Source organism: Manis javanica, chromosome 6 (genome assembly GCF_040802235.1).
Source record: "Manis javanica isolate MJ-LG chromosome 6, MJ_LKY, whole genome shotgun sequence".
Lineage (NCBI taxonomy): Eukaryota > Metazoa > Chordata > Mammalia > Pholidota > Manidae > Manis > Manis javanica.
Window position 1 is genome coordinate 137,904,939 of NC_133161.1, and position 12,635 is coordinate 137,917,573.

Genomic DNA, 12,635 nt, shown 5'->3' on the forward strand with positions numbered 1-12,635 from the left:
AAAATCCGTACACATTCCCCTGCCTCCGACAGAGCCTGACTGATCAAACCACTGCCTGATCAGAGACAGGCACCAAACACACATCTCGGGCGTTTGACATCGCAGATTCCTTCTTCATTTGGCACACATTCATCCACTGTCTCTCTGAATCCCTCATTCCTTTTGTGAGTTATAGTTAATTACAGAATAAATCAAGAATACGTGCTAATCTGGAGGATCTTGTCTTTGAAAGGCTTCTTACTGCTTTCCCAGTTTGTAGAGAGCTGTGTTGGGAAGTCAAATGCATCCCTGGCTGGCAGACTTTGTCTTCCTTTGAATTTAGGTGCGATCTATATTCAAATGACAGTTTAATGAGCCTTTTCCTATTTCCAGAAACCTTATCACATCATTAAAGCCCAGAAATGAATAATACATCTAGCAGTTGGATTAAGCTGAACTTGAGACCTGACGCATCTTCAAAGAGGAAGAAAAATGGAACAGAAGCAAAATGGAGGGATGCTGAGGTGAAGAGAAGGGGTTAAGTGAGGGGGCAGTGGGGGGCCTATTTTTATTCTGATGAACCAACATGGGTAAATGTCCTCCATTCCATGGAATGGAAGAGAATTTTGGAAAACTCTCTGCTGCCAGTCATCGTGGCTTAGGATGAAGAGTTTACCTGCCACTACTTCACTGTGAACAAGCTGCCAGCTGTCTGCACTAATGGGCACACCATTTCCAGCCTCTCTCTCAGAGCAGGGGAGTGCACAGTGATTCGAGGCCTAAGCTCTAGTTCAGAATTCCTGCTCTGTCTTCTAGGACTTGTGTATCCCTGAGTTGAACTGCTTCACCTACTTATGCCTCAGTTTCCTTCCTCTGTAAAATGAAAAATAATAAGTACACCTGCTTTGATAGGTTGTAGAGGATCCAATGAGCAAGCCCAGTAAGCCTCGACTGAATTCTTTGCACAGGGCAAGTACACAATGACAGCACAGTGCATTTCAGCTATTTTTTTTTCATTCCCTGGTCTCTTCGTACATGCTTTCTTCTGCTGGGAATTATCTTCTTCCTTCCGGACATGCACCCAACTGCACCCTGCAGCCTCCATTCCCCAGCCTTGTCTCTTTCTGAGAATTTCTAAACATCTTTCAAAACCTAGTGGAAATGTTCTCCACCACTACCCTCCCTGATACCCCTACTCAGATCAAGTGCTTCCTTCTTCAGACCTCCCTAATGCCCTTGACATGCGTTCCCGATCAAAATAACACTTTTTGCTTTTGTGTTTTGCAGTGGGTTCTAAGATTGGTTGAATGTATCTAGATTCACCTTTCTCTCCTCTCTGATGTTTAGAAATACAGGTGACGAAGGGGAATAAGGGGCATTACGATTAGCACACATGTAGTGGGGGGTCATGGGGAAGGCAGTATAGCACAGAGAAGACAAGCAGTGATTCTGTAGCATCTTACTATGCTGACGGACAGTGACTGTTGTCGGGTATGTGGTGGGGACTTGCTATGGGAGGAATCTAGTAACCACAGTGTTGCTACGTAATTGTATATTAATGATACCAAAATTAAAAATTAAAAAAAGGAATACAGGTAACGGAGCATTTCCAGGTGGCCTCAGGCTTTCTATCCAATGCCAACAGATACACATGTTGGTGATAAGAGTTCTTCATTGTCTCTGAGCAAAACCCTTTTATAAGTGCTGCCAAAACAGCACGCATTCCACCCCAGCCATGCACACCCAGAGTGTTGGTGTGATAACAGCAGGTTAAGTCCACTTCCAGGCTCACTGTCCTGCGCACAGTGTCCTGAGATGTCAGAGACCTGGATGGCATGATTGATGGACCCTTTTCTCCCACACAACACATTCTTGAAACTGCTAGTATCTGTAGCTTCACTCTCGGTTCTTCCGTCTACCTCATCCCTCTTACCACATCCCTCGGTTCATACACGCAGGGTTTCATATCTTCTCCTAACTGAAAACCTTATCCATCATAGGACGAATGAATCCAATCAAGTCATTCACTTACTTTCAAAACTGTCATCTTTCCCAAGAAAAGGAGCCCAAACTTCTAAGCTAAGAGAATCCTCATCCTCTGAGCCACGCTTTCTTTTAGATTTACCTCCTACTACTTTCTTCTGTGAATGTTATCTTGAAGCTAAACCTCCGTGCCATTGTATTCCTCCAGCCAGTGATCTTCGCCATGTGTAAATGAGGTCGTGCTAACCCTCTGCTTAAACTAGTTTTTGTGTAGCCGCATTGGAAACTGTCTGGAAGCTCCATTAAAGCTGGTCATGTGTATACCTATCACCTAGTGATTTCTCTCCTGGATTCAAACCTAACATAAATCCAAAGCAGCTCACCTAAAAAATGTATTAAGATGCTCACAGCAGCATTATTTGAAATACTACTAAAGTGAAAACTACCTAAATGCCCACAATAGCCTAATGGGTAAATCACATTATATTCACACAAAGGAAACACTACCCATCAACGATAAGAAATTTTCTAGGGCTATAATATGCAACCATATGAATGAATCACCCAAATACGATTTAGACAAAAAGAAGCCAAACACAAATAGTATGAACCATATGACCCTTTTATGTGAAGTAGAAAAACAGGTGAAGCTATTAAAAACAGGGGCAGCATTGCTCTTGGGGAAGGTGCAGCTAAAAGGGAGCCGTAGGGGGTCAGATTGTGTTTCCCCAAAAAGACACAATTGGGCCTAAAATGATGGGCCTGAGTCCCTCTCTGGATACGGGGGAATATGAGCTTATTTGGAAACAGAGTTTCTGGAGAAGTAATTTAGTTAAGGATCTCAAGGTAAGATCTTTCTGGATTAGGGTAGCCCTACATCCAACAGGTGGTGTCCTTACAAGAGAAAGGAGAGGGAGATGCGAGACCCGCAGAAGGGAAGGCCACGTGAAGATGGAGACAGAGGTTGGAGTGAGACAACCTCATGCCCAGCAATGCCAAGGACTGCTGAAAGGAAAGGATGTGCTTCCCAGATCCTAGCACAATTTTTTAAAATGCAGAATTTCAAGAGGACCAGACTTAATTTACTGTGTGTTTTGCTTCCTCAACAAAAACATGAGATGAATAATTTCCCCACATCATAGCTTTACATTTCCCCATAAATAGGGCATCTGTGAACATGGATTATTATACCAGATCCTCCAGAAGAAACTACCCATGCCAACATCTTGATTTCAGGCTTCTGGTGCTTGGTTACAGCAGCCTTAATAAACCAATATAGGAATAATAGAGGGTTACAGAGATGCAGGGCAAATTCCATTTCTTGTTCTACATTCAGCTGCTCAGATTTCTCAAAATTTTTCAGCTATACACTTTCCTACATATACACTTTTCAGTATGTATACTTTAAGAGTTAAAAGTATCGTTACGGTTTGAAAGAAGCTTTCTTATCACAGTGCAGCAGTCAGAATAAAATGGGTTGTTATCTTGTAACAAATAAGCCCAACTGACTCATAACATCAAAGGTCTCTATCTCACTCACACAACAGGTGTTCTAGGGATCAGCTGTGGCTCTACTTCGCGTCACCTTCATGATCCAGATAAAATTTTAACTCCTACGTGAAGTTTCTCCAGACTTCTCTAGGCAGACGAGTAATACGACAGAAGTGTCTTTCTCCAATTATATTACTTTTATTTTGGCTGCTTGCTTGCACATTTATTTCTGGCACTAGGTGTGAATATCCAGAATGCAGGAATATCATCTTTATAGAGTACAGCTTAATGAATAGAAACATTTTTTTATATCAGACAGATTTAGGTTTTAATTCTGCCTGTAGTGATCTCAAGCAACTTAATTAATTTCACTTAGCCTCAGTTTCTCATCTGTAAAATAAGGATAATACTGCTATTAACTTTATAATATTATCGTGAGGATCAAAAATGATAACACAGGTGAAGTTCTTAAAATAATCCAAGGCATATATATGACCCTCATAGGTAAAGGAAACATTATCTATGTACTTAATTAATATTAATTAATATTGCATATCTGCTGCAGGTCAAGCTCTGATCTTGTGTTCTGATCAGTAGTGAACAAGATGTCATCCTGACCCTTGCTGGGCGAGGTTGTTATTATTATTATTAGGTGCTGTTTGTATGCCCAGTAGCTAACAGAGTGCTTGATACTTAGCAGGCCTGTGATAAATATTGTTGAAACAAAAAGTCATCCTCTGACTCCAAAATGTCAAGCTTACTTCTAATTTCTTGCCCTTGCAGATTTTTTTCTTAATGTTTTTTCTCCCTTGATTCTCATTCTTATTTTTTCATGAGTCATTCCTTTTTAAAAAATTAGCTTTTTGAGTGAATGTTCGCACCTAATCACCTTAGCATCGCATGCATAATAATCCATGTTCACAGATGCCCTATTTATGGGGAAATGTAAAGCTATGATGTGGGGAAATTATTCATCTCATGTTTTTGTTGAGGAAGCAAAACACACAGTAAATTAAGTCTGGTCCTCTTGAAATTCTGCATTTTAAAAAATTGTGCTAGGATCTGGGGAGCACATTTTGTACAATGTGACATTAATTATTTAGTCATTCTGAATAGGTTTCAATTGCATTACATGGAAAAATGTAAGAGCCCTCCAGTGGCCAAATAATCCCTCTCCAATCCCAAGGGTTATTTGCTGCAGACAGCGTCTCCAACCGAATGAAATGCCTGCTTCATCTTCTGTAGGGAAAGAGAGTGCAAGACCTATTCAAGTGTCATTTTCCCATTTTAAAAAGGACTCTTGTCTGATTCCAAACACTCAGACAAGTTTGAAGCAAATTGTTTTATCTCTTAAGGCATAGATAATACCTCCTTTCTGATAGCTAACCACTGCAATCAAATAACCCCTTTTTTCATTGAGCATCTACGGTGGGTGGAGATTAAGGCAGGACTTTGTGGAAGGAAATAACCTATGGAGGGAGAGAGAAACGTGAATAGAACACAGCTTCTCTCCTCGAGGGGCTTATGGTCTGTTGAGGAGACAAGACTAACTCCTCTGGACAATAGGATAATCATTTACAGTGCTGAACCTGATCTTTCTTGTCAGAAACTGTACTTAGCACTGTCTTCAGGACGGGAGAAAGGAAGTGTCTCATAAGAACAGACAGAAATGTATTTGTGATTTGCTGATGGTAAGCACGTGGCTAGGTACTGGAGGGACCAGAATCAGTACAGACGTGGCCCCTTGCTTTCTTGACCCTTACAGTCTGTTGGGGTGAGCAACAGTGAATAAGCAATTGTAAAGAAGTGTGATGAGCTGGGGTAGATAAAGCACAGACTATGAGGGCGCCTGGAGGAAGCATCTGGCCAGAACTGAGGAGGGAAGGGTGGTCAGGGAAGGCTTCCTAGAGGAAGTGACTTTTAGGCCAGTGCCGGACATGAAGAGACGTTTGTTAGTCAAGTGATGATGCTAGGGTTAGAATGTTCTAGAAAGAGAACATAGAGGATGCGAAGAGCTGATGGTGGTGAGGTTGGCTGGTTGAGAGACTGAAATATGTTCCACATGGCTGGATGAGAGGGGAAGGCGCATGGAGAGCAGAGGCAGAAGCCATGTCACATGAATGGCAGCTGTGGTTAAGTCACACTCATCAGATCCCTGGGCTCCAGAGAGGCACATGCTTCCATTATCTCCTGCCCAATCACCATTCCATCTAATTGCAACTTATTTTTGGTTCCAATTCTTAAATTAATACACATTTTTAGTCTTGAACCTGGCTTATCTTCCAAATCCACCCATCCGTAGGTCAGCTCCTCAGTGTCAATCTGTTTCCAATTCCTGGTCTTCACGTTCACATCCTGTCAAGAAAATTCCATCCTTTCCCATGACCATTTTTCAGTCACTCTTTCCAGGACTATTTCCTCCTGCCCTTCCCTTCTTGGCCCTCAGTCTATACCCCAGTGTAGCCCCTTTGCTGGGCCCAGCTGGACCTCCTAGAGGGAGTCATCATTGAGACCTGGGGGCAGGCAGGAAGATGCAAGAGCTCCTGGGAAGCCAATGGTGTAGCCACCTCAGGTATTAGAGGGGGTGATATCGCCAGGTTCACTGTCACCCGCAAGAATCACCAAATCAAGAAGATGGGATGAAGTGGGCCAACATCCAAGTCAGGGCAAGAGAAAACCAGGGTGGTTTGGATTCATAATTTGTCAGTGCTACAAACAGCAAATCTCCTGAGCCTTGCAGTTCCTTGGGAATTGATGTTCCTAGTTGACGTCACTGTGCGTTACGTCCTTGAGAATGAATCCATCCATAGGGACAGCAAGAGAGGTCAATGCCCTCTTCCAGATCCGACCCAGTTACCTGTGAAATCTTTCCCAATACCTCGCAGACTTCATCCCAGTTGCCATTAAACCTTCCCATGCTTCTCTGCCATCCTGAAAATGACCCCCCAGCCTTCATTATGGGAAAAGAATGATTCTCAAAGGGAAGTAAACACACTTTCTTTCTTCATCACAGAAAACATTTTGCAGAGGTGATAAGAAAGGTTAGATTTTTTTATCTATGTTAGCCAAAAGGGTCAGGATGGCTGCTCACTCATTCATACTCGTGCAGAAAGCAATTTGAGTCCAATAGTTTTTTGCCCAGTAGAAGGCAAATCCAGCAATTTCCATTAGCCAGGAGTGCATGTTACCTGGTGCCAGATGACTTAGACTGGTTGTCACAGATCCCAGTGAGATGGGCTCTCAAGAGAAGACACACATGAACTTGAAACTGAGGAGGATTTTTCAACCATAAACAACATCCCCAGAATGTGTGGGTTCTCACATTGATTGCCTAGAGTTAAATGCAAATTCAACTGTTGTTTAACTTCCTATACTTGCAACTCTGATTTCTTTCAGGGCGCATTCTCCACGCTGGGGTTGGCTTCATCAAGGCTGAGAAGGGTAGGGGGTATATAGATTCCAATTCAGACAATTCCAGGTTTTTGCTGCCTTATCTGAGGGTCAAAGAAAACAACTGCAGTGTTACTTTTCTCCCCCTCCTTTATGACCATCTTCTCCCCCTTAGTTTCTCCTCCTTCCTCTTCTTGCAGCAAAAACACTTAACAAACGTTTAAGTGCAGAGTTCAGCGTGACCTCTGGACATGCTTCTGTGTGGTGGACGCTACAGCTCATTCATCTGACAGCAGCACCCTCTCATTTCTCCCCCTCCAACCCCCAGCAACACCACTGTATCTACTCTGTTTCTTGAATTTGAAGGAATTGCTATGACTCAATAGCAAAAAAACAAATAACCAATTTAAAAAATGGGCAAAGGAATTGAACAGACACCTCACCAGAGATACTGTGCAAATGCCCACCGGGTGTATGAAAAGATGCTCAACATCGCTAGTCACCAGGGAGAGTCATCTTCAGACCAAAGGAGGAGGGAGAGGAATGTTCTAGGGTAGTTCCAGGTGCAATGATGGCAACACAGCTTCTGTATGTGTGTGTGTGTGTGTGTGTGTGTGTGTGTACAGGAGGCTCATGGGAGGGAGAGAGGGTGTGAATGGGCAGTGGATTCTGAGAAATTGTACTATGTGTGAGCTGAGACAGTAAATGATCTTCACTCTGCTGGTCAGGAGCTCAAGTCCTACCTCGGACACTTCACCAGCTACGAGACCTCAGCCAAAGCAGTGTCCTCGTGCAGCCAAGCTTCTCCACCTGTGAGAGACGGGCTAAGGGCAGTCCCCTCCCGACAGCTGTGTGAATTCACACATACAGTGAGGGAGTCAGAAAACTCCAGTGGCAATAGGTCCCATAATATAAAGAGCAAGAATATAAAAGTCATACTCGGCTGGGTGTCATAGAATAGGCAACCAGGGGCAGGGACAAAGTAGAAGGTCCTTGCCCTGCATAAAGCATTTTAAACTCATTTGGAACCAGCTGATCACTGTGTATCGGTTGTCACAGATGACCCAGAGACCACCAACTTTCCTGGGTTTGTTCTTATGTTCTCCTCCAGGGGAGGCTTTGGCTCAGACATTCCGGTTGCCCTCTGCAGATGCCTGGCCCGAACCAGAGCCTGTTCAGGCGCCTGGCCACCTTCTTTCTCTCAGGGCTGCAGGCCCTCCCTCACTGAGACCTGGGAAGAACTGCTGAGTCACAGCTGGAAACAGTCCTATTTCTATTTGCTTCCTAGTTTCCTCCTGCTGCCAAGCCCCTTCTGCCTCCCTCCTCCCTCTCCCTCCCGCCTCCAGCCCAAATCTGGGAACTGCCAGGATGTCTGGGGAGGAAGGCCTGGCGGGGGTGCATACCCCCGTTACCTTGAGCCAAGTCTGCTCCACCCTTCTCTGCCTGCTCACCTGTGCTCCTGTGGGTCAGAGCCCCACCAGGCCACATGATCATGCTTTCAGAAGAGAAGCCTGCCCCAACCTAGCAATTCAGAAGCTGGGCAGCAGTCTTACAACAGCAGCCTGCTGACCTGTGCGCTGGATTGGGAACAAATGAGGTGAAATGTCACTTTTCTCCTGTGGGAAAGCCCTTTATCATAGATGCTAGGAACTGAATGTAACCTTTGACCCATGCAACCATCCCTATAGGCCCAGGGCTCCCTGCCAACTCAGACTCATTTTCCAGTGCTAGGTCTGGAACAAAAAGCAGAGAATAAAGGAGAATGCTTCAGGCTTCACCTCTGGACACCGATCACAGCATTACGCCCCACGGTTTGGGAAAGGCCCAAGAATCTTGTGGCTGGTCTTCACCTTTATTTCCCCTGGAGGCCCTGAGGGCCAAATGGTGGCCCTGGCTGGAATGGATTATTTGCCACACAGACTAGGTGGTCCCACATCCCTACACATACACGTCATCCAGGATATGTCCCAAGTTTGTTAGGAAGGAGAATAGGACAATTCCTTCTATTCTGGAGATTTCCTTGACTACCAACAGAAACTCACTCCATCCACCTCCTCCATCGAGTCAGGCTTCTTTCCTTTCTGTGACCACCCTGGTCAATCATTGGCAGCTTTATTGCTGGAGTCCCCGTGGATGCCATTGTTTACACAACGGGCCTCCTCAGATTCCTCTGTGAGGTGTACAGAATGCACACACCTCAGATGTCTCCACAGAGATTCTTACTCAGTAGTTGGGGGTGCATTTTTAAAAATGACCTCTCGTGACAGGCATGGGAGCACCTGGCTGAGAAGGGCTGCTTCAGTGAGGGGAAAAGCACCAGGCGCAAGGCCCGGGGCCTCTACTTTCTGAGCTCCAGAAAGCACGGACCAGGTCTCCCGGAGGTGCTGCAGCCATAGGTACCTCGCGCAGCATACCTCAAGAGGGTGTTCTTTACATAGCAATTGCCTGACAGGTGCACAAGCCGGATAACCAAATGTGCCCATTCAGTCCCCGTTTCCTGTGGAAATCATGAGTCCAGGGAAAGGGGAGGCAATCACACCAGACTGGGACGTCTGGTTCCAGGCTGGTCCCCCTATTCAGATGATCTTGACCTACCAGGCACTTGAACCCTTCTCTAATCTTACTTTCTTCCCAGTAATAAAATGGGGGTGGAATAAGTAATCCAAAGTTCCCTACGAACAACAGAATGGTGTGGTTAAACAATTAGGTAATGAACCTTTAATGAATTCAGTATTTTTTTTTCCTTTGGAGCATCAATCCTTGGTTTCATGATCTAAAAGTTAAACCTAAGCAATAAGAATCAAGAATCATAAAGATCAAATCAAGTGATAAGAATTTTAAGTGTGTCATCATATATGACCTTGGCTAAGTCTCTTCTCTTTGTGGTGTTCACAGGTCAAGTGAGTAGATGAAAGGAAAGAGTGCTAGCAGACAAGCCAAGTACCCAGAATTAGGAATGAGACCGGTGGCTGTGGAGTTCATCCCCTGACCTTATGGAAAAAGCCCAGGCCCAAACCTGGTGCCTCCAGGTCACTGACACAGAAACACTTTTGCTAGAGCTCCTGGCCAAGCAAGGTTCTTTTCCCTTGCAAAGATTTTGCAAAACAATAAGGGAGGGGGAAAAGGGAAGAAAATAACTATATTTGAAGTGGAATCATGAATCTAAGAAGAATGTTTCCGAAGATTTCTATGATGCATCCTTAAAGTAATAGCAAACAGTTTAGATCCATTATTTAGTTTCCGTGGAAAATAAACAACAGGGTCTAGTAGAATAGTAATAGTGAATTTAGCTCTCAGACCCCATTCATCTTCTCTGCCCATGCATTTTTAAGACAGGAAAGCATTTTCCCAATTACAGCTGAAACAGGAAGGAGAGGGAGGTAAGTGGTTCTGCCAGACGCCTTGCTATGTCTGCAGGGCCTGAGGTCAGAATGCATGTGCTTTGGGAGCACTGTAGCTGAGCACGGCCTTTAGGGTCAAGGGAATACCTGGTGCACTTCAGGCAAGATCAGTCCCTGTCCAGGCTGAAGGCTCTGGAGGTTTCTGAGCCCACTTTGGCTGTGTTGCTAAAGCTGGGATGCTCAGAACTGACATGCCTCCACCCCCAGATTTTGGGCCTTTGTCTCCATAGGGCCCCATGGCCACCTGGTAGGAGCCTTGACCGGTCTGGACATGCCTATTCAGAGACTCTGCTACATTGCCCCTACAGCCCAGCACAAAGGTCTCATGCTATCCTGCCCTATCCTTCCCTGGAAATCAGTTCACTTGCCTCCTGGAAAGCAAAGTAGGGGAGAATGGATCTTGCTTTGCATGCCTCATTGCTCAGAGAGATGCTTGAGCTCCTAAATGTGGGCTCTCACTGTCTGACCACAATTCCTCACTTAAGAAATGACTTCACAAACCCAAAATAGCAGTAGCCTTGAAACACAACACAGCGAGGTTCAGGCAATAAGAGACACACTGAGAGATGGAAGCACGAGTTAAAATGAATACTACCCATCAGGTATCCAAGGAGGGGTTACGCCTCCTCATGGGGCTGCAGCAGGGTGAGGTGACGCTCTAGGCCCGGGGTCCTTGGAGCAGCTCTGCTCAAATAGGGCAGCAGAGAAATTAGATGGAAATTTTTCTAATATCCTGCTTTGGTCATTGTGTAAAAGCATATTCAATGTCATTGTCAGTACTGGATGGAGTTGTTTGAAATTTTTCTATAATCAGGGGCACAGGGCATCTAGAATCCCAAAATGCATCCCGTCCTCTTGATCCAAATGGATCCACTCTCCTCTGTCCACAGACATTAGCCCAGGGAGAGGGAACCGAAACACGCCTGCTCCAATCTCTCTCATCTCACCTTTCAGACTAAATTCCTGTCTAGTAATTACTGGCTGTGATTCTGAGCGGTAATACATAGTTATCAGCAAGCACTCATCAGAGAGGTCAGCAGAGCAGGGCTTCCCACCGTAGCCTCAGAAAAGACGCTTTATTATTTTTTTGCTGAGTTACTTCACCCTGTAGCTGTTTATTGAGTTATCTCCTCCCGGGGAAGCTCTTCTGCTGTTCCCAGGCCTGATTGTGGACTGAGGGCCCTTTCCTCCCCGTGGAAGGATTCACAAGACCAGATTCTCTCCTTGTAGAGGTAAACTGAGGCCTGGGCACATTTTTGGAGTAAATCCTTCCCTCTTGGGTTTCTCCTCCCAGAAACACAGGCCTGTGCAACCTGAATCCTTACCTTTTTTACTTTATGATCTGAATGACCCTAAACCTTATATTTAATCATTTGAGGCTAAGTTTTCTCATCTGTAACATGGGGATAAACAATACCTATGTCATATGATCCTTGGGAGGATGAAAGTGAATAACTTACACAAAATAAAAACTAAATACTACATTTTACATAGTAAAATTTGCTTTAATACAGCTTTGGGTCATGTTGAAGCTCAGCAAATGGCAGCGATTATTTTTTAATTTATCTACTATTTATTTGTATTTGATTGTTGTTATTGTTTTTTTTAATTTTTATTTTTATTAATTACTTTGATTTATGATTATGATTATGATTATTTTCTAATGTGGTTTTGTTATACGATTTGCAATGATATGATGGATGAAAAAATATGTATCCAATAAGGTAACTGCCCCTCTCCGTGCACTAGCCGGTCTCCCCCTAAGCAGCACTCACGCCCCTGAGATGGGGAGCGTCTGAGCCTGGGAACCTCACACGTTTCTCCAATTCAGTCTGCTGGGGCATCTCGTATTGCACCACAGTGATGTCATTTCACTTACCTGTGATTTTTGAGTGTTGAGGAAAGAATAGTCTTTTCTCTCCTCAGCTTCTGTCTCCACCTGCCTCTCACCAAATGGACCTCTGAGGACAGGAGTCAGTTGGTCAGAACCCACCCATTCACAGGCCCCATTTCTCCAGCAGAGGGGTCTCCACATCGACAGAAACAGAAATCTTTCATGAGCCTGTGTTGAACCTTTTTGACCTGCCAGGATGATATTATTATGCCTCTTTTACTATGGTTTGTAAAAACTTGGTCATGTTTAGCAGTTTGTCTGAGGGTCTGCAACATATGAGTGGTGGTGAAGGATCTGAGCCCTGAGCATACATTTGACCTCTGAGAGGTCAGATGAGATGTTTGCAGAATGCCCAGCTCAATGCAGGCACAGATGATCTCAGCAACCTGATCTTTTCCCTTCCTGTTGTCACCTCTCAGGGAAAACCACCATATGGAGGCAGTCCTGCCAAAAATTGTGCGGCTGGGTCTCCCACACCTCTGCCCCCGACCCCATGC

At 44.7% G+C, this 12,635-nt stretch overlaps 1 long non-coding RNA gene across 2 annotated transcripts; it reads right to left on the reverse strand.

Annotated features, from left to right (window-relative positions):
* Positions 1-214: 214 nt before the first annotated feature.
* Positions 215-8,949, reverse strand: LOC140850222 (uncharacterized). Of its 2 annotated transcripts, none has more exons than XR_012132913.1 (4): positions 8,886-8,949; positions 8,295-8,420; positions 7,587-7,653; positions 215-329 (listed from the first exon to the last, which is right to left on the reverse strand). It is a non-coding gene; the product is annotated as an uncharacterized lncRNA (long non-coding RNA). The 2 variants fall into 2 exon arrangements; XR_012132914.1 differs by lacking the exon at positions 215-329 and adding an exon at positions 6,637-6,947.
* Between the last annotated feature and the right edge of the window lie 3,686 nt (positions 8,950-12,635).